Source organism: Arachis ipaensis, chromosome B1 (assembly GCF_059453495.1).
Source record: "Arachis ipaensis isolate K30076 ecotype BB chromosome B1, ASM5945349v1, whole genome shotgun sequence".
In the NCBI taxonomy this organism is placed as follows: Eukaryota; Viridiplantae; Streptophyta; class Magnoliopsida; order Fabales; family Fabaceae; genus Arachis; species Arachis ipaensis.
Genome location: NC_142436.1, coordinates 100,283,449 through 100,304,504, shown reverse-complemented (window position 1 = coordinate 100,304,504; position 21,056 = coordinate 100,283,449). Strand labels below are relative to the sequence as shown.

Below are 21,056 nucleotides of genomic sequence, written 5' to 3'. Positions count from 1 at the left end.
AAGAGGGAAGAGAGTAGTGGGAGAAGAGGAATCTGAAGGAGAATCTGAGGACAATTTTGAGGAAGCTTTAGATCTTAACATGGATAGAGAAGTTCACAACCATGAGAGAGCTGATGGAAACAATGCCATTCCTGAGAGGAGGGTTCTTAGTTCATACATAAACCCAACCTCTGGGAATTGTGGTAGCAGCATTCAGAAACCACCCATTCAGGCCAACAATTTTGAACTCAAACCACAGCTAATATCACTTGTGGAGAATCATTGTTCATTTGGTGGGAGTGCTAATGAAGATCCCAACCAACATCTCACAAAATTCCTGAGAATTTGTGACACTGTGAAGTCCAATGGAGTCCAGGAAGATGCCTATAAACTGCTTTTGTTCCCATTTTCACTTAGGGACAAAGCAGCTAAGTGGCTGGAATCATTCCCAAGGGGGAGTCTAACAACATGGGATGAGGTGGAAAGCAAGTTTCTGGCACGTTTCTACCCCCCACAAAAGGTCAATAGGCTTCGATCTGAGGTTCAGACTTTTAGACAACAAGATGGTGAAACTCTCTACGAGGCATGGGAGAGATTCAAGGACTTGACAAGGAAATGCCCACCAGACATGTTCCATGATTGGGTGCAATTGCATATTTTCTATGATGGACTCTCTTATGAATCAAGGAAGGCTGTAGACCATTCATCAGGAGGTTCATTGAACAGGAAAAAGACTGTGGAAGAGGCCATTGAGGTGATTGAGACAGTGGCTGAGAATGAGTACTACTATGCATCAGAAAGGCACAACACTAAGGGAGTCATGGAGCTGAACCATGTTGATACAATTCTAGCCCAAAACAAGGTGTTTGCCAAGCAACTAGCAGAGCTTACCAGGCAATTAGAAACAAAGCAAGTGGCTGCAATACACACACAAGATCAAGAGGAAGTAAGCATTGAAGGAGGTGATTGGGAAGAGGCCAACTATGTGGGAAACCAACAAAGGCAATCATATGATCCACACTCCAACACTTACAACCCAGGATGGAAAAATCACCCAAACTTTGGGTGGGGGAACCAACAAACCCAACCACAAAACCACAAACCTTACAACCACAACCAACATAACAATTCCACATACCAAAACTCCAACCAAAGATCATACCAAGCCACACAAAACACTTACCCCCAACCATCATATCATGGCCAAAATAATCAACCTACCCAACTTAATCCGAACCAACAATTTCAAGATCAACTAAACCGGATAGAAGGAATGATGGCAACCATGAGTCAAGACATAACCGAATTGAAAAGCTTCAGGGATGATGTGAGAGCTACCTTAAGAAACCATGGTGAAAAACTCAAGAGGATGGAGTCTCAAGTAGGAGAGCTATCTCAACAGGCCGTCAAATCAACTGCAGTGTTCCCTAGTGACACAGAAAAGAATCCTAAAGGGGAACAAAAGAGAGTGAGATGGGAAGAATGCAAGGCCATCACCATATTGAAGGAAGTTTCAGAAGAAGAAGGAATCAGGCCCTCAGAGCAGGAGCCAGAAATCTTGAAGGAAGGTGTGGAAGAAGTTAAGCAGGAAAGTGGAACTGAGCAAGCCAAGGAACTGCAAAAAGGCATGCTGGAAATATACCAACCAAAAGCACCATTTCCTCAGAGGTTAGGAGGAGGTGAAAAAGGGAAAACCTATTCAAGGTTTTTAGAGACATTTAACTCTCTCCATGTCAATATTCCCTTTCTTGAGATTCTCCATCAAATGCCTACACACATCAAGTATTTAAAGGAATTGTTAAGCAAGAAAAGAGTTTTGAAGGGAGGACAAACGGTAACAATGAACAAAGAATGCAGTGCTCTCATCAAGAAGGACACACTCTCTAAGAAAACGGACCCAGGAAGTTTTCATATCCCTTGCATCATAGGGGAAACAAAAATTGACAGAGGATTCTGTGATCTAGGAGCTAGCATAAATGTGATGCCTCTAACTCTTATGAAGAGGCTACAACTGAATGAGGTGAGATCCACTGATGTAATCATACAACTGGCTGACAAAACTCAGAAGCAAGCTGAAGGGGTAGTTGAAAATGTGCTGGTGAAAGTGGGGGATTATTACTTCCCCACAGACTTTGTCATTGTGGACATGGAGGAAAGCTACTTACACCCTATCATTCTGGGCAGACCATTTCTAGCCACTACTAGAGCGCTCATAGATGTAGAACAAGGAGAGCTAATTCTGAGAATACATGATGAACAGCTCATTTTCAAAGTTTTCAAACCTGCATCTGAGCCTGAACCAGAACCTGAAAAGCCTAAGGATGATAGTAGCCATCTGTGTTTGGAGGAAAGTAATCCAGCAGCTGAAACTCTAAAACAGTCCTTGGAAGGCAAACAAGAGTTGCAAGAGTTAAAGCCACAAGAATCAGTGGAAACAGATCAGAAGGATCCTCCTGACATAAGGGTCAATGAAGAAATCCTCAAGAGAAAGGGAAGAGTGATAGGGAGATTGCCAAGAGGGTGGAGAAACAAGAAAATTCCCACTGAAGGTTTTTCTCCGGGAGATAACGTGATATCAAGTCATTATCTGCCAATCCCACCTGGCCTCAAAACCATTCCTTCCCAGCTCCCTCAAGTGTTCACAATCAGGAAAGTTCTTTCTATGGAACATTTAGAGGTCATGAATGAATCAAGTGGGGACGTTTTCATAGTGAGAGGAGAAGACGTCAAGCACTACAATCCACCCTAACAAGGGACAACCGTCAAGCTAGTGACGTGAAAGAAGCGCTTCATGGGAGGCAACCCATGTTTTAATACCCTTACTTTTTTTGTTTTGTTGTGCATCTAATAAAGCATGGTTTCTTATGCATGAACTTGAATCCTCAGGACAACTGCTGAAAGAGTGCACTAAACATCGCATGTAAAATGCAATTTGCCTCTAAGTTTGGTGTGCCTGAAGGCACCCCAAATTTTATTCAAAATGCATTCAATTTTTAGTGCACAACCAAAGATTAAGTTTGGTGTTCCTCTTTGAACACGGTTCATGAAAAGCACGAAGTTCCTCTGGATTTCGAAATTCATGACAAGTATACCATTCGCATGTTTTAATGCTTTGGTTTCAATTACTTAGGGTAGTAAATTTGTTTAGAATCAAAGAGCCAAGGTGACTATGATTTATTAGAATTAAGCACATTCATTAAGGACAACCAATATGGATTTCATGTCATCAGGAGACTTGACCAAACACTAAGTTTGGTGTCCAAATAATAAGTGTGCATACATGTAGAAGTCACGGCTATAAGCTCATAAAGACAATCATTGATTTACATGTGCAAGTACTATTCATAATTCACATGGACCGAAAAATGATAGCAAACTTGTTTGTTTGTGCAGGTACAAAAGAAAAGACAAAAATGGAGGAAAAAGACAAAGGGAGGTACGATGCTTGGTCAAAAAGAAAATTCACAAGTCTTTGAAACTAACACATGGGAAAAGGAAGTTCTGCAAGAAAAGATAGCTACATGTACAACCTAATGCACCCAGAATACTTCCAAGAAAATGAAAAGCAATTCGTCCTTCTCCCTAATTCATATATTTACCATCAAGCCACCCTGCACAAATCACCCTAGCCGTCCATTTTGCACTTACGGGCACTATAAAGAACCACTTGGGGAACAAGTTCAACACCACCAAATCTCCTTCATGCACATTTCCTTCATCATAGCATAAACTATCTCTTGCCGAAAACAACCTCCCCACACTTCCAACAACACTTCTTGCTTCACCTTGTCAACTTTAGCTTGTCACTTACCAAAACTAAAGAACCAATGGCAGCTTCATCTAGCCACAAAAGGAGAAAAGACAAGCAGCCAATGGAGGAAAACAGGGAATTCGATGCATGGAGATACAGATCAGTTTTCCATGAGATTCAAGCCGAATGGATGAGACCTAAAACGGTACTAGCTGAGGTTCCCTTTGACCTTGAAAAGGATGAGTTCCCAGGTGTTTGGGAAAAGATCAAAAAGAGGAAGTGGGAGCTCCTGACTAAGCCAATCACTAAAATCAACATCAACTTGGTGAAAGAGTTTTATGCAAATGCAGTAAGGGAGGATCCAACCAAGAAACCCACATACAAAAGCTATGTGAGAGGGGTGGAAGTTGACTTCAGTCCCAAAGCAATCATGAAAACCCTTGGCCTGAAAAACATACATTTCAGCCAAGCAAGTTATGAAGAAAGGATGATAGGAGAACCTGACTATGCAACTATTGCTGAAGACCTTTGTGCCATCAGAGCTGAATGGGTGAGAAAAACAAGAGGGGCTCCAAGAGTCTTGAGAAGGGGAGACCTAACACCTGAAGCTAAAGGGTGGTATGCAATAGTTAGGAGATCCATCCTACCCACTGCAAACTCTTCAGAAATAGTCCCTAAAAGAGCCATCTTGCTACATTGCATTATGGTGGGAGGGGAGATCAAAGTTTATAAACTCATTGCTGAACAGATACAAGAGTTTAGTGAGAAAAGTGACCCTGAATCCTGGCTCCACTTCCCTAGCACTATCATTAGACTATGCATCGATGCCCAAGTACCACTTGAGGATGAAAGACCTAATTGGCTATATCCTGGATTGGCCATAACTGCGTACAGAATGACTCTTGGCCCAACTCCTCCAAGACATACAAGAAGAAGAAATGAAGAAGGGCAACAAGTGGAAGCAGAGCAAGAAGCAGAACAAGAAAGACAGGAAGGAGAAGACAGAGAAGAAGAGCAAGAAGAGCAAGCAATTCCAGAAAGAAGACAACGAATTCCCAGAGACCCCATGGATATGAGCAGAATGCAGGAAATCATGGAAGGAATGTCTCAACAATACATGAGGTCTCAGGAGAGACAAGAGGACTTTCACCTAAAAATGATGGATATGCAAAGGAACTTTGAATCAAGATTCTTCGATCTGCAAAGGGAACAGAATTTACACTTACAGGAATCCTTCAGCCACATATGCCAACACCAAGATGCCAATGTCTTGGCAATCAAGGAAGCCACCACTTTACAGAATGCAAGATACTCAGTCCAAGCTGATTACAACATCAGTTCGCAAATCAAGCTTAACTACATAGGGGAACATCTACACAAGATGGACCCAGCATTCCCAGCTTTTGATGAGTATTTCAAAGGGAGGAAAGAAGGAGAAATAAACAAGGCAATGATCCTTGAAAAAGGAGTGGAAGAAACGATGAAAAAGGCTGGATTCTGGAAAAAGCTCATAAGAAAAGACAAAGGAAGCACAAGTGGTCAAAAAGAGGCAGGAAGTAAGAAGAAGCAGGATCCCAAGAATTAAGAATAACCAAGCAATAAATAAGAGGTGGTCTCGTTCCTTAATAATCAAATGATCATTGGTGGATTGTCTTTATGAGCTTTCTTTCATCATAAGTCATTTAAGTGTTATGTGGAGTTTTTTTTTTTTTTAGTATGAGTGTCTGTTTATTGCTTTGAATAAAGTAAATGCCTAGATGTTTGGATATAACTTCACCTTCTTAAACAAGTGCTTGCCATGCTTGTTCTGTTTCCAAAAATAAAAGAAAAGTTTGAACAAAAATAACTTGGCTAAATTAGTGACAAATCAAGTAGAATTAAGTGGTGGTATGCATGCTTGATTGTTTAGTCAGATCACTGGAATTAGAGTGTAGAATTATCATTCTTTGTGTAGAAATTGAAACCTGTCTATGGATCTTGATGAATAAATGTCTTTGGCCATGAAAAAGAAAGAAAAAGAAGAAGAAAAAGCCACTGAAAAAGGGCAACCAAAAAGCAAAAAAAAAAAAAATTGAGAAAATAAGCTAGGTACCAATGGTTTGAACTTCTGAGACAAATGCCTGTGGTGTTTATGTATTAAGGATATGCTTGGATGAATAGGTTCTGAGGAGTGTTTCAACACTTGGTAACTTGGGTTAACTAACCCGGGATTATCAACCAAAAGTCCATTATCAAGAGCAACCTAAATACAAAACATTTAGTCACACAAAGAGGTGCTGGGCACCAATGTCTCAAGAAGAAATGTGAACTAAAATGCCTAAAGTGGATATGTGTAGTGCACTGATAAGAAAAAGAAAATGCCAAAGGCTTGTGCAACACATGACACTAAGCAAACAAGGAGCAAAAGAAGCTCTAAGAAAAAGAAAAGAAAAACAAAGAAGAGAAAAGTGCCAAGGACATAAGAATAACAAGAGGCCATAGCAGTGTTTGATGGATGCAATGAAAAAGTGATAATCTTACCTGATAAGAATGAAAAAAAGTGATGCTGCAACTTTCTGCATAAAACCCTTCTGAGGAACTTCAAATGCTTGCTAATATAGCCAATGTAATTGCTTTCTGTTTCATACTTTCTTCTTAAATAACTCAGGACTTGCTTAGGGACAAGCAAGTATTAAGTTTGGTGTTGTGATGCCAAGGCATCTTAGGCTAGTTTCACTAGTATTTTTCTGTTAGTTTTAGTGGTTTTATGCATTTTCTTGAGCTTAAAGTAACCAAGAATGGTTAAAAGAATAACAAAGCAATGAACCATCCAAACAATATGATTTTGATGCAAATTCCATGAGTTTTAGTTATATTACTTGAATGCTATGAATGGAAGATTTCTCATGAAATTTTGCAAGACTTTGATGCATTTGTTTGGATGATTTCAGGGAAGAAGAGGCTAAGCAAGGAAGCAACAAAATCAATAAAGGAAGCTTGAATATCACATGTGGAGTTTAAGTTCCAATTTAAGCCTAAACTGGAGCTTAAACGCCAGAATCATGAAGGCTAAGAAATGCTGGAATTGAAGTTTAACCTCCAGTTTAACCTTAAACTGGAGGTTAAACGCCAGAATGATAATGCCACTCAGGAAGGAGTTCCACGTTTAACCTCCAGTTTAACCTTAAACTGGAGGTTAAACGCCAGAATGGGAAAAGCACCAGGGAGCCATTTCCACGTTTAAGCTCCAGTTTGACCTCAAACTGGAGCTTAAACGTGTTCGACCAAGTTTTCTCCTCCAGGGTTGCTCTCTCCATTTCCACGTTTAAGCTCCAGTTTGACCTCAAACTGGAGCTTAAACGTGTTCGACACCTCCAGGGCTACCCTTCTAAGCTTCCACGTTTAACCTCCAGTTTAACCTTAAACTGGAGGTTAAACGTGTTCGACCTCCAGGATGCCTCCTTCCATTTCCACGTTTAACCTCCAGTTTAACCTTAAACTGGAGGTTAAACGTGTTCGACCTCCAGGGCTGCCCTTCCTATATCCACGTTTAAGCTTCAGTTTAACCTTAAACTGAAGCTTAAACGTGCTTCTACAAAAGGCCTCACTGGAAGTGTCTGGCGTTTAAGCTGCAGTTTAAGCTTGAACTGCAACTTAAACGCCACTCTTGGAAAAGGTTTCTGGACCAAAAATATTGTGGTTTAAGTTAGTATTTGAGCACAAACATTAACTTAAACTTATTCTAGTATGAAACCCAATTGAATATCATGGTTTATGGGATTGGGCCTGAAGGATTGATGAGTCTGAAATTTCAATTTATTGAGTCATGTGCCATTATTTGATTATCACTAAGTTGGCTCAATGAATGTTACAGAATTTGGATCAGCAGCCTCATCAAGATTATGGATCATAAACCCAAGGCAAAAGGAAAGCAGGGAGAGGCCTCAAAGCCCAAGAAACACAACAGAAGCTCAATATAGAAAGTGTATAAATAGGATAGAATTTAAGTTAGAAAGGACTTTTACCTTCAATTTTAGCTAGTTTTCATATCTTTGTAATTGAATTCAGAGCTATGACTCACTAAACCCTCTTTCATTGGGTTAGGGAGCTCTATTGTAATTCAATGAATCAATAATAGTTTATCTTCTTCTTCAATCTTTTCTCTTGAATTTTGTTAGAAAGCTTCTCGATCTAATTCCATTGGGTAGTTGTCTTGGGAAAGAAACTACCCATAATTGGAATCCTTCGGAACCTTGGGAAAGGAATGGAGGATTCATGCTAGAGAAGCTTTCTCACAGTGAATTGGATTGGGGTTTGGATGGATATTGTAACATGTAATCCTACCAAATTGTGGTTCATGAAACTGTGTGGTATAATCAGTGATCGAGCATCATCTCTTCTTATGAACATTTAAACCAAGGGATTGGGAATTTGTTCATTTTTAGAGAGAATTGGTGAACCAAGGGATTGGGATCCAATCATATAAGATTGCCAAGCAAAATTCAATGAACGCATTGCTTGAGGAAGAGATAAACATGTTTTGATTCGGAGATCTCAATATCTCCTATAACCCAATGAATCCCCCAATTCTGATTTCCATCTTCTCTTTACATTCTGCAACTCAATTCATGCAATCACCCCCATTCCCTTTTAATTTCAGCAATTTAGTTTCTGCTCTTTAATTCATGCAATTTAAGATTCCGCCATTTCAATTTCTTGTCATTTACTTTTCCCGCCAATTTTACATTCCGCAATTCTCATCTCAATCTTGATTCCGCTCAACTAGAACACACTTCTAATCCGAATTGCTCACTCAACCAATCCTTGTGGGATTCGACCTCACTCTATTGTGAGTTTTTACTTGACGATAACCGGTGCACTTGCCGGAAGGAATTTTGCCGATCGTGCAATTTCCTAAATCGTAGCATAACTAGTTTATGCGCATCATGCAGAGAGTGCAGAAATCCACCTCCGGGCCCCACTTGGTGTGTGCTTGGGCTGAGCATTGAGATTTACACGTGCATAGGGCTTTTCTAGAGTTAAAGGCTAGCTTGGATGCCAGTTTGGGCGTTTAACTCCAGTTCTGGTGCCAGTTCCAGCATTTTATGCCAGAAAATGGTCTCTGGCTGGCGTTTAAACGCCATTTTGGGCCATCAAATCTCGGGCCAAGTATGGACTATTAAACATTTCTGGAAAGTCCAAGATGTCTACTTTCCAACGCAGTCAAGAGCGCGCCAATTGGGCTTTTGTAGCTCCAGAAAATCCACTTTGAGTGCAGGATGGTCAGAATCCAACAGCATCTGCAGTCCTTTCTCAGTCCCTGAATCAGACTTTTGCTCAGGTCCCTCAATTTCAGCCAGAAAACACCTGAAATTACAGAAAAATACAAAAACTCATAGTAAAAGTCCAGAAATGTGATTTTTTCATTAAAACTAATAAAAATATAATAAAAAGTAACTAAAACATATTAAAAACTATGTAAAAATAATGCCAAAAATCGTATAAATTATCCGCTCATCAATTATCACAGTTCAAGTAATTCACAACGAAATATACAAGTGTCACAGAGAAGTATCTAATCACCACAACTCAGAATAACGTTAAAGAATGCATAAACACAAGATGACAATCACAAGCAAATTCACCGTATCAAGTAAAATGCAAATACACAACAAGGATGATACATGTCTAGCCCTATTACAGGTAATGAGATCATTTGTCGGTTTTGACCTGCACCCGACGCAATCCGACTCACAAGTCAGATAAGGCATTTCAACGACATAACCTCTGCAAGTTACTACTTCTTGCAGGCGCTGATTCTCCAGCTGAAGTATGTCGAACATGACCTCTATAAGTACTTGTAGTCACTGATTATCCAGCTGAAGCATGTATCCATTTCTCCTGGAAGCCATTCCATATACACGGGCATCCCCGTACAATCATTCATACATAAAGTCCACGGCTTAACATGTTCGCATCAACACTATAACTATTTACTTTCTGTCACCCTCTCATGACCTTTTAATCATTTCATAATCACATGTGCCAATTTATCTTCTCTTTTTCTTTTAAAACCAAAACCAATTCCCCTTTCATCTTTAAAATTAATTCTTTAACTTTTTCCAAGATATTACAAAATGAAATCATTCAATAAAAAATCAATTACTTTTAAGATTCACTAAAACTCCTCCAAATAAAATTCTTGTGTCAAATTCAAAACATAAGCCCATTTCTTTTTAAATCAAACTTAAACCGAATACTTTTCTTAAATAATTTAAAATCGTAAAATAATTCATTTCTAAATAAATCGAACTCAGAATATATACTTGTCTTAAAAGAATTAAATCTGACAAATAACTATTTTCTGAATAAATCGAAAATCAAATAATACAATTTCTCAAATCCAATATTTTTCTTCTAAATAAAATTTCAAATAAATTCTTAAGGTTTATAACAAAATTTCGGCGGCATTTTTTCTAAAACCCGAACTCTGCCACCCTCCTCGGGTTCCATCCAAACCATTTTTCACACTCTTTTCAAATCATTTTAAATAAATCAAATCAGACAAATTCCAACATTTTCAAATTATCCTATCATAATCCAAAAATCAAACTCATAAGAATAACTCAGTTCCTGGCTTTACTAAAATCCTTTGAACCTAAAACTTATCACAAATATCAATATATCACAAAATTCAATATAAATTCAATCAACAAGTAATCACGACATCAATTCACTTGTCCAATACCAATTTAACCGGTGAGAATTTATCAAAATCCTACCTTCGTACGAAATCAAAATATTCGAAGCTCCGAAGAAACCTTCTGACCGAGCCGTCGAAGAAGAAAACGCCCGGAATTGCATAAGCCTCCTAAAACTCCAGTTGACCGAACTCAAGGGGTAGAGGAGCTACGTCACCGTCGACTTCCACCGACCAAAATTAACGCCAACACGTAGAAGAGGAGGATACAAACACTTTTACTGGATTAGATTTTTTATTGGAGTTATGAATCACAAGAAATCGAAGCCGGAAGTTCAGTAGGGGTTACGATTCTCTCTCTCTCTCGGTCACTCTTTCTCTCTTTCTCACCCAGCATGTAATCAAGTTAAGCTATATGTGATGAATAATGTAATGAAAATGATTATGTGGCTTGCTTTAATATGACCCACGTTTCTTTTCTTTCTTATGGTTCTTTTCTTCCTTGTGGCATTTGGATATATATATATATATATATATATATATATATATATATATATATATATATATATTTTGCATGTATAAGTTTTATAATATTTTTTTTGGTTTTCTTTGTTCCTTAGGGAAACCGGTCAATGAATAATAATAATAATAATAATAATAATAATAATAATATATAAAGTTGAATGTATATGAGTTAGTAATATAAATGACATTAGTAACTTAGAAATTAAAAGATATTTGATGAAATTTTAGCAACTCTAAACTCATAAAAAAATACCGATAATTACTTATATTGGCAAAAGTCCAATTTGATAATAATAATAACATTATTATCTAGGGTTTATTATAATTAGAACAAGTAAAAGAAATAAATAACATAATAATTAAATTATATTACCATTTATTTTACTTCGGGGTTCAAAGTCGACTCGTCAAAATAAAACTAATCACTTTAAAATATTATTTAAAAAAAAACTCGCATTATTGCAAAAATTAGAGTTGTTACATTATATACTTCCCTATGTAGACATACATGATCTTGGCTATGTAACTTCTCTGATATTATCCAAGTGAGCCATATAGATTTGGAATGAACTAGCATAGCTCAGAGGATTCAATTTTGAGATGCCATAAACTGAAACACACACACATCTTAAAGTGTTTTAACACCAACATCATATGTAGCTGAATGAAAATTGAAAGAAAGAACAAAAATAATTCAAATTCATATTCATAAACCAATTCAGAAACCAAATTCAACATTTAAACAACATCGAAATAAACCAATCAATAATAAAATTCACATAAACAATATCAAAGAATCCATCGTGAGAAAAAAATTAGAAATATTCTAAATTAAATTATCACCTGTTACAGAGGTAGAACCGTGGACAACGAACAACACTTCAGGTAACGAACCAGGTGCAAGAGACGGAGGCACGACGCGGTGAGCGAGGCATGGAAGCACGAAAGCACGTAGGCATGACGCGGCGAGGAACAGAAGCACGGTGATCAGAATATGAGCAGTGGAGCACACTAGGCACGAGAGAACGAGCATAATACAAGGGATGAGGCACGAGAGAGACACCGAGAGGTGGAGGCGCGGCGAGACGGGACCATGTGGTAGATCCGGAGAGAGCTCGGTGAAGAAGCTAGGGCTAGGGATGTTTGAGTGTGGGGGTAAAATGAAAAGGTTTTTTTTTTGGAATTTTTAAAATATAGAAGTGTCCTGAATGAGGTCCCCTACTCCAAAAAAGAGAATATTTGTTTTTTTAACAGAATATTCCGTTATTTCAAACGGTTTTCTTACGGCAGGGATTTAATTGAAAAAAATTATATAGTACAGGGACCCAATTAAAAAGAAAAAAAGTATAAGGACCTAATTGAAAATTTGATAAAACTATAGAAATTTACAGAATAATTAAACCTTTTATATATTAATCATTTTATATATTTCCTTAAACAAGAAATTGTCATCATATTTATTTAATTTTAATTTTATTTTATACTAATTTTTTAAAATTAATTATATTTCTTGATTGTACATGATTATTAAAAAACAAAAATTCTGTTATTAATTATAAAATATTTTTATTATTCATAGTTATATAATATCTATTAATATTATTTTTTGTTAAAAAATTACAAAATATAATAAGTATAAATTGATTAATAAATTATTTAAAAATAAATATAATATCTAAAAGTAATAGTTAAATAAATATGAAAATAAAATAAATAAAATTACTTATTATGAATAGAGAAAGAAAATAAAATTTTATATTGTTATTTAATTATCATCGAATTAAACAGTTTAACCAGTAACTTGTTAACCTAGTACCCTCACCAGATTGATTACCGGTTCGATTCTGATAACTATGATTGGAAGCAAAGAAGATGAGGAGGATTTGATTCAATTGGGGGAAGAAAATTTGTTAAAAGTACTGAAGTTTGCTCAAAAGTCTTTTGGAACAAGTGTTTGCATAAAAGCTTTTTATAGGAGATAATAAAAAGCGCTCTTAGGGCAATTTGTGGGAGGCAATGGGGTTTAGGACAGTGGAGAAGGATAGAAATAAGTTCCAATTCTTCTTTGGATATGAAAATGATGCCATGAGAATTGAGAAGGCTGGTCCTTGAATTTTCAAAGACTATGTTCTTCATGTTCATAGGTAGACTGAGAATGACAATGATGAGGAGGATAACCTTAAGGCTTTTTCGGCGTGGTCTCAATTCTGGAGGGTTCTAGAAAAATTCAAAACATTGGAGGTAGCCCAGAGGTTAAGGGATAAGATTAGAGAGGTGATGGAGGTTGGTTTCTTTAGTGTGAGAGGAAAGGAGTCTAAAATTCTAAAGGCCAAAGTGTGCATAAATAGAGAAAAAACGATGAAGGATACTCTGTGTTTGACTGATCCAAAGCGAAATATTATGGAGATTGGAGTGAGGTATGAACACCTGAAAACATTCTGCACTTACTGCACCTACCTAGGCCATGAATTGAGGTAATATCAGCAATTTATGGTAGATTTGACAGCAAACCAAACTAACCTGAATCACATTGGTGAATTAATGAAAGCTGATCAAGTTGGAAAAAGAATTGAGACTAGAAATGTATAAAGAATTCAAGAATTGTGGAAGGCAACTCATATCACCAGCCAAAAAAGAAGCCCTCCCCAATGTGGTTGTTAGAAAGTTTTTCAAGCTTAGCATGAATGGAAAGAAACAAAAAGGGAAAGGGAGAATTTGGAATGCACAAGGAGAAAAAAGAGATGGTAATTAGCCATTTGTTGGAGGTAGCTTGGCAATCAATGAAAAGGGAAGGAGATCCTATTATTCTCAAAGATATTAACTCGATGGAAAATAGAATGGAGGCAGAATCGAAGCAGATAAAATTAAAAAAAAATCTGACAATAGGAAGTTGAAAAGTAAACAGATGGCTAGACAAGGAATTAAAAGCTTCAATCTTGTGAATGGGGTTAAGATGAGTTTCGGAGAAAAGGAGAATGATGGAGAAAATAAGAAGATTTATGTGGAAGGAAGTGATGTTGTCCAATGGTGCACGAATTGTGAATCACACTTTTCACAACGCGTACCACTAACCAGCAAGTGCACTGGGTCGTCCAAGTAATACCTTACGTGAGTAAGGGTCGAATCCTATGGCAAGCTGTGTGTTGGTGGATCACCGTTGTCAATGGCTACCATCCATCCTTCCAGTGAAAATGGTCCGGGTGCGCTGTCACCGCACGGCTAACCATCTGCAGGTTCTCAATCGTACCGGAATAGGATTTACTATCCTTTTGCGTCTGTCACTATGCCCAGCACTCACGAGTTTGAAGCACGTCACAGTCATTCAGTCCCAAAGTCCTACTCGGAATACCACAGACAAGGTTTAGACTTTCCGGACTCTCATGAATGCCGCCATCAATCTAGCTTATACCACGAAGATTCTGGTTAAGAGATCTAAGAGATACTCATTCAATCTAAAGTAGCACGGAAGTAGTTGTCAGGCACGCGTTCATAGGGAATGATGATGATTGTCACGTTCATCACATTCAGGTTGAAGTTCGAATGAATATCTTAGATAGGAACACGCATGTTGAATAGAAAACAGAAATACTTGCATTAATTCATCGAGGCACAGCAGAGCTCCTCACCCCCAACAATGGAGTTTAGAGACTCATGTCATCAAAGAGTACAAAGTTCAGATCTAAAATGTCATGAGATACAAAATAAGTCTCTAAAAGTTGTTTAAATACTAAACTAGTAGCCTAGGTTTACAGAAAATGAGTAAACTATAGCAGACGGTATAGAGATCCACTTCTGGGTCCCACTTGGTGTGTGCTGGGGCTGAGCTTTAAGCAATTCACGTGCATAAGGCCATTTTGGGTGTTCAACGCCAGGTTTGGATCCATTTCTGGCGTTGAACTCCAACTTTTAATCCTTTTCTGGCGCTGGACGCCAGAATTGGGCAGAGAACTGGCGTTGAACGCCAGTTTACGTCATCTATCCTGGAGCAAAGTATGGACTATTATATATTGCCGGAAAGCCCTGGACGTCTACTTTCCAACGCAATTGGAAGCACGCCATTTCGAGTTCTGTAGCTCCAGAAAATCCCCTTTGAGTGCAGGGAGGTCAGAATCCAACAGCATCAGCAGTCCTTTTTCAGCCTGAATCAGATTTTTGCTCAGCTCCCTCAATTTCAGCCAGAAAAATACCTGAAATTACAGAAAAACACACAACTCATAGTAAAGTCCAGAAATATGAATTTTTCCTAAAAACTAATGAAAATAAATTAAAAACTAACTAAAACATACTAAAAGCTATATGAAATTAACCCCAAAAAGCGTATAAAATATCCGCTCATCACAACACCAAACTTAAACTGTTGCTTGTCCTCAAGCAACTAGACAAATAAAATAGAAGACTAATAGGTTGAGAAGCAATAATATCTCAGAGTTTTTGAGTGAAGCTCAGATTCTAATTAGATGAGCGGGACTAGTAGCTTTTTGCTTCCGAACAGTTTTGGCATCTCACTTTATCCATTGAAGCTCAGAGTGATTGGCATCTATAAGAACTTAGAATTCAGATTGTGTTATTGATTCTCCTATTTCAGTATGATTATTCTTGAACACAGCTATTTCATGAGTCTTGGCCGTGGCCCTAAGCACTTTGTTTTCCAGTATTACCACCGGATACATAAATGCCACAGACACATAATTGGGTGAACCCTTTGGATTGTGACTTAGTTTTGCTAAAGTCCCCAATTAGAGGTGTCCAGAGTTCTTAAGCACACTCTTCTTTCTGCTTTGGACCTTGACTTTAACCGCTCAGTCTCAAATTTTCACTTGACACCTTCACGCCACAAGTACATGGTTAGGGACAGCTTGATTTAGCCGCTTAGGCCAGGATTTTATTCCCTTAGGCCCTCCTATCCACTGATACTCAAAGCCTTGGGATCCTTTTTATTACCCTTGCCTTTTGATTTTAAGGGCTATTGGCTTTTTCTGCTCTTTTTTTTTTTTGCTGCTTTTTCTTGCTTCAAGAATCATTTTTATGATTTTTCAGATTATCAATAACATGTCTCATGTTCTCCATTCTTTCAAGAGCCAACATATTTAACAGTCTTAAACAACAAATTCAAAAGACATATGCACTGTTCAAGCATTCATTCAGAAGACAGAAAGTATTGCCACCACATGTAACTAATGAGAATTTCCCTTATTAAAACTCGAAATTTTATTGCCTCTTATTCAAAAGATCTACTATTTTATTCATGTTTGCTGATGATGAGAAAAATAAACTATGGCTTAATTGGAGATAAAATCAAAATAGATACTAATTACTACTATATGACTCCTAAGGTGAACCTCTATAACGACACTATCACAGAGTTAAAGCAGAAATTAGAATTTAACAACCTTTGTTCTGGGAAATGGGTGTTCTTCTGATCCGTGGGGTGCTTAATTCTTCCAGAGAAAACTTCTGGCGCTTCAATTCCCTTAAGTCACGCCCTTGCTCCTCTTGTTCTTTAAACATATAGGTCAGCATTTGACTTTGTTCCTTCTGTTCTTTTATTATTTGCTCCAGAGCTTCTCGGATCTTGGTGACAAACGTCTCAAGATACTCCCAGTATTCAGATTGAGGGATTTCTGGGATTCCTGTGTTTTCTTCTTGGTGGGATCCTCCTGCGCTTGTTGTTTTTCCATTGATGCTTTGGTGATTGGTTTCTCAACTGAGATATACTCAGTTATTCCCATTCTTACTCCGGCGTCCTTGTAGAGCAGAGAAATCACGCTTGGATAAGCCAACCTGGCCTCTTTAGAATTTTTGTTAGCAATTTTATAGAATTCAGCTGAGATCAGCTGATGAACCTCCACTTCCTTTCCCATCATGATGCAATGGATCATCACTGCTCTTTTAACTGTGACTTCAGAACGGTTGCTAGTAGGCAACAGAGAATGCCCAATGAAGTCCAGCCATCCTCTGGCGACTGGTTTGAGATCCTCTCTCTTGAGTTGATTTGGGACACCATTTGTGTTGGTGGTCCACCTGGCTCCAGGGATACATATGTCCTCTAGAATCTTATCCAGACCCTTGTCTGTTCTCATCATTCTCCTGTTGAAGGAGTCTGGATCGTCTTTCAGCTGAGGTAGCTTTAAGATCTCTCTGATCTTATCAGGGATGGTATGAACAATCTTTCCTCTGACCATGGTCCGATATTCATAGAAAGTAGTTCCAGATAGTTTTTGCTTGTCAGTCTGCCACATATTAGAATAGAACTCATGGACCATATTCCTTCCCACTTTCGTTTCAGGATTAGCTAGGACTTCCCAGTTCCTGATTCGAATTTGCTCCTGGATCTCCGGATATTCATCTTCTTTTAGATCGAATCTAACTTCCGGGATCACTGATCTCAGACCCATTATTTTGTTATAATGGTCCGAATGTTCTTTAGATAAGAACTTCCCTTGATTCCAAAGTGGTTTTGGAACGCTCTCTTTCTTGCCTCTTGGAGTGGGTTGTTTCCCTTTGGGAGCCATGATCTTAGTGATCGCGGATAAACACACCAAACTTAGAGGTTTGCTTGTCCTCAAGCAAAAAAAAAGAAAGGAGAGGGAGAGAAGGAGAGCTAGGTACAATTGTTGATGGGAGGGGAGGGAGGCCGAACTCAAATTTATAGGGAGGGAGGGTGGGTTTTCGAAAAAGGAGAGATAAAAGTTTTGAAAAGAGTTGGATTGAATTTGCAAAGAGGCCTGGTGCTTATGGATTAAAATACAATTGATATTTTTAGGGTAGGGTTTTTAGAAATTATGGAATTTAGAAGTCAAGGTTCTTAACATGTTTATGCAAGAAATCATGTATTGAAGTATGAAAATCAAGATTTAGAATGAAAAAATTTGAATAAAAATGAGTTTTGTCTCCTCCCTGCCATCCTGGCGTTTGAACGCCCAAACACTGCCTGTTTTGGGCGTTCAACGCCCAAATGCTGCTCTCCTGGGCGTTCAACGCCCAGCTGCTGCCATTACTGGCGTTCAACACCCAGTGGGTGCCCATTTCTGGCGTTGAATGCCCAGATTGCTACCATTTCTGGCGTTCAACGCCCAGTGGATGCCCATTTGGGCGTTGAACGCCCAAAATACACTTTTACTGGCGTTTTCTTGCCAGTGAGCTCTTTTTCTCTGTTTTGTGTGCCGAGTCCTTCTATAACTCTGTGGACTTATACAAATGATTCCTTACCTTAGTGTCAGTGAACTTTATATAAACAAATAAAAATAAAAATAGGGCAGAATGCTTAGAGGATTGTTGCCCCATGGCTGGGTTGCCTCCCAGCAAGCGCTTCTTTATTGTCTTTAGCTGGACCTTGCTGAGCTTTTAATCTAGCTTCAGCCTTGAGCATTCTTGCTCAATGTTGCCTCAAGATAGTGCTTGATTCTCTGTCCATTGACAATGAACTTCTTATCAGAATCAATATCTTGAAGTTCCACATAACCATATGGTGATACACTTGTAATCACGTATGGTCTCCTCCACCGGGATTTCAGTTTCTCGGGGAATAGCCTGAGTCTAGAGTTAAACAACAGAACCTTCTGTCCTGGTTCAAAGATTCTAGATGACAGCTTTCTGTCATGCCACTTTTTTTATTTCTCTTTATAAAGCTTGGCATTTTCGAAAGCTGTGAATCTGAATTCCTCTAGCTCATTTAGCTGGAGCAATCGTTTTTCTCCTGCTAACTTGGCATCAAAGTTTAGGAATCTGGTTGCCCAGTAGGCCTTATGTTCCAGTTCCACGGGCAGGTGACATGCCTTACCATACACGAGTTGGTATGGAGAGGTCCCTATAGGGGTCTTGAATGCTGTTCTGTAAGCCCACAGAGCATCATCCAAGCTCCGTGCCCAATCCTTTCTACGGGTATTTACTGTCCGTTCCAGGATTCTCTTTAATTCTCTGTTAGAGACTTCAGCTTGCCCATTAGTTTGTGGATGATATGGAGTAGCCACCTTGTGGCGAATCCCATACCGAACCATGGCAGAGTAAAGCTGTTTATTGCAGAAGTGGGTGCCCCCATCACTGATTAGTACACTAGGGACACCAAACCTACTAAAGATATATTTCTGGAGGAACTTCAGTACCGTTTTAGTATCATTGGTGAGTGTGGCAATGGCCACAACCCATTTTGATACATAATCAACTGCCACCAGAATATAAGTGTTTGAGTATGATGGTGGGAAAGGTCCCATGAAGTCAATTCCCCATACGTCAAACAACTCAATCTCCAAGATTCCTTATTGAGGCATGGCGTAACCATGAGGCAGATTGCCAGCTCTTTGGCAACTGTCACAGTTACGTACAAACTCTCGGGAATCTTTATAGAGTGTGGGCCAATAGAAGCCACATTGGAGGACCTTTGTGGCTGTTCGCTCACCTCCGAAATGGCCTCCATATTGTGATCCATGATAATGCCATAGGATCCTCTGTGCTTCTTCTCTAGGCGCACACCTACGGATTATTCCGTCTGCACATCTCTTAAAGAGATAGGGTTCATCCCACAAGTAGTACTTTGCATCAGTAATTAATTTCTTCTTTTGTATCCTGTTGTACTCCTTGGGTATGAACCTTGCAGCTTTATAGTTTGCAATATCGGCAAACCATGGTGTTTTCTGAATGGCAAATAAATGCTCATCCGGAAAAGTCTCAGAGATCTCAAGAGAGGGGAGGGGCGTCCGTTCTACTGGCTCTATCCGGGACAGATGATCAGCTACTTGGTTCTCTGTCCCTTTTCTGTCTCTTATTTCTATATCAAACTCTTGCAGAAGCAACACCCATCTGATGAGCCTGGGTTTTGAATCCTGCTTTGTGAGTAGATATTTAAGAGCAGCATGATCAATATACACAATCACTTTTGATCCTACTAAGTATGATCTGAACTTGTCAATGGCGTAAACCACTGCAAGTAATTCTTTTTCTGTGGTTGTGTAGTTTTTTTGGGCATCATTTAAAACGCGACTAGCATAATAAATGACATGCAGAAGCTTGTCATGCCTCTGTCCCAATACTGCACCAATGGCGTGATCACTGGCATCACACATTAGCTCAAATGGTAACGTCCAGTCTGGCGCAGAAATGACTGGTGCTGTGACCAGCTTAGCTTTCAGCGTTTCAAACACCTGCAGGCATTCTGTGTCAAACACAAATGGCGTGTCAGCAGCTAGCAGATTGCTTAGAGGTTTTGCGATTTTTGAAAAATACTTTATAAACCTCCTATAGAATCCTGCATGCCCCAGAAAGCTTATGATTGCCTTAACATTGGCAGGTGGTGGTAATTTTTCAATTACCTCTATTTTTGCTTGATCTACCTCTATTCCCTTGTTTGAGATTTTATGCCCAAGGACAATCCCCTCAGTCACCATGAAGTGACATTTTTCCCAGTTTAAAACTAGGTTGGTCTCTTGGCATCTTTTCAGAACAAGTTTCAGGTGATCAAGACAGGAGCTAAATGAGTCTCCATATACTGAGAAGTCATCCATGAAGACTTCCAGAAATTTTTCCACCAAATAAGAGAAAATAGAGAGCATGCATCTCTGGAAGGTTGCAGGCGCATTACATAGCCCAAATGGCATCCTTCTATAAGCAAACACTCCAGATGGACATGTGAATGCTGTTTTCTCTTGATCTTGGGGATCTACTGCAATCTGTTTATAGCCTGAGTAGCCATCCAAAAAGCAGTAATAATCATGACCTGCTAGTCTTTCTAGCATTTGGTCTATGAATGGTAAAGGAAAATGATCCTTTCTGGTGGCTGTATTGAGCCTTCTGTAGTCAATACACATGCGCCACCCTGTAACTGTTCTTGTAGGAATCAGTTCATTTTTTTCATTATGAATCACTGTCATGCCTCCCTTTTTTGGGACGACTTGGACAGGGCTCACCCAGGGGCTATCAGAAATAGGATAAATAATCCCAGCCTCTAGTAATTTTGTGACCTCTTTCTGCACCACTTCTTTCATGGCTGGATTTCGCTGCCTCTATGGTTGAACCACTGGTTTGGCATTATCCTCCAATAAGATTTTGTGCATGCATCTAGCTGGGCTTATGCCCTTAAGGTCACCTATGGACCACGCAAGAGCTGTCTTGTGTGTCCTTAGCACTTGA

The 21,056-nt window shown here is 38.8% G+C and overlaps 1 non-coding gene across 1 annotated transcript; it reads right to left on the bottom strand.

The window, feature by feature from the left end:
• Nucleotides 1-505: 505 nt before the first annotated feature.
• LOC148577645 (small nucleolar RNA R71) lies at nucleotides 506-609 on the bottom strand. Its single transcript, XR_015904405.1, has one exon. It is a non-coding gene; the product is annotated as a small nucleolar RNA R71 (small nucleolar RNA).
• Between the last annotated feature and the right edge of the window lie 20,447 nt (nucleotides 610-21,056).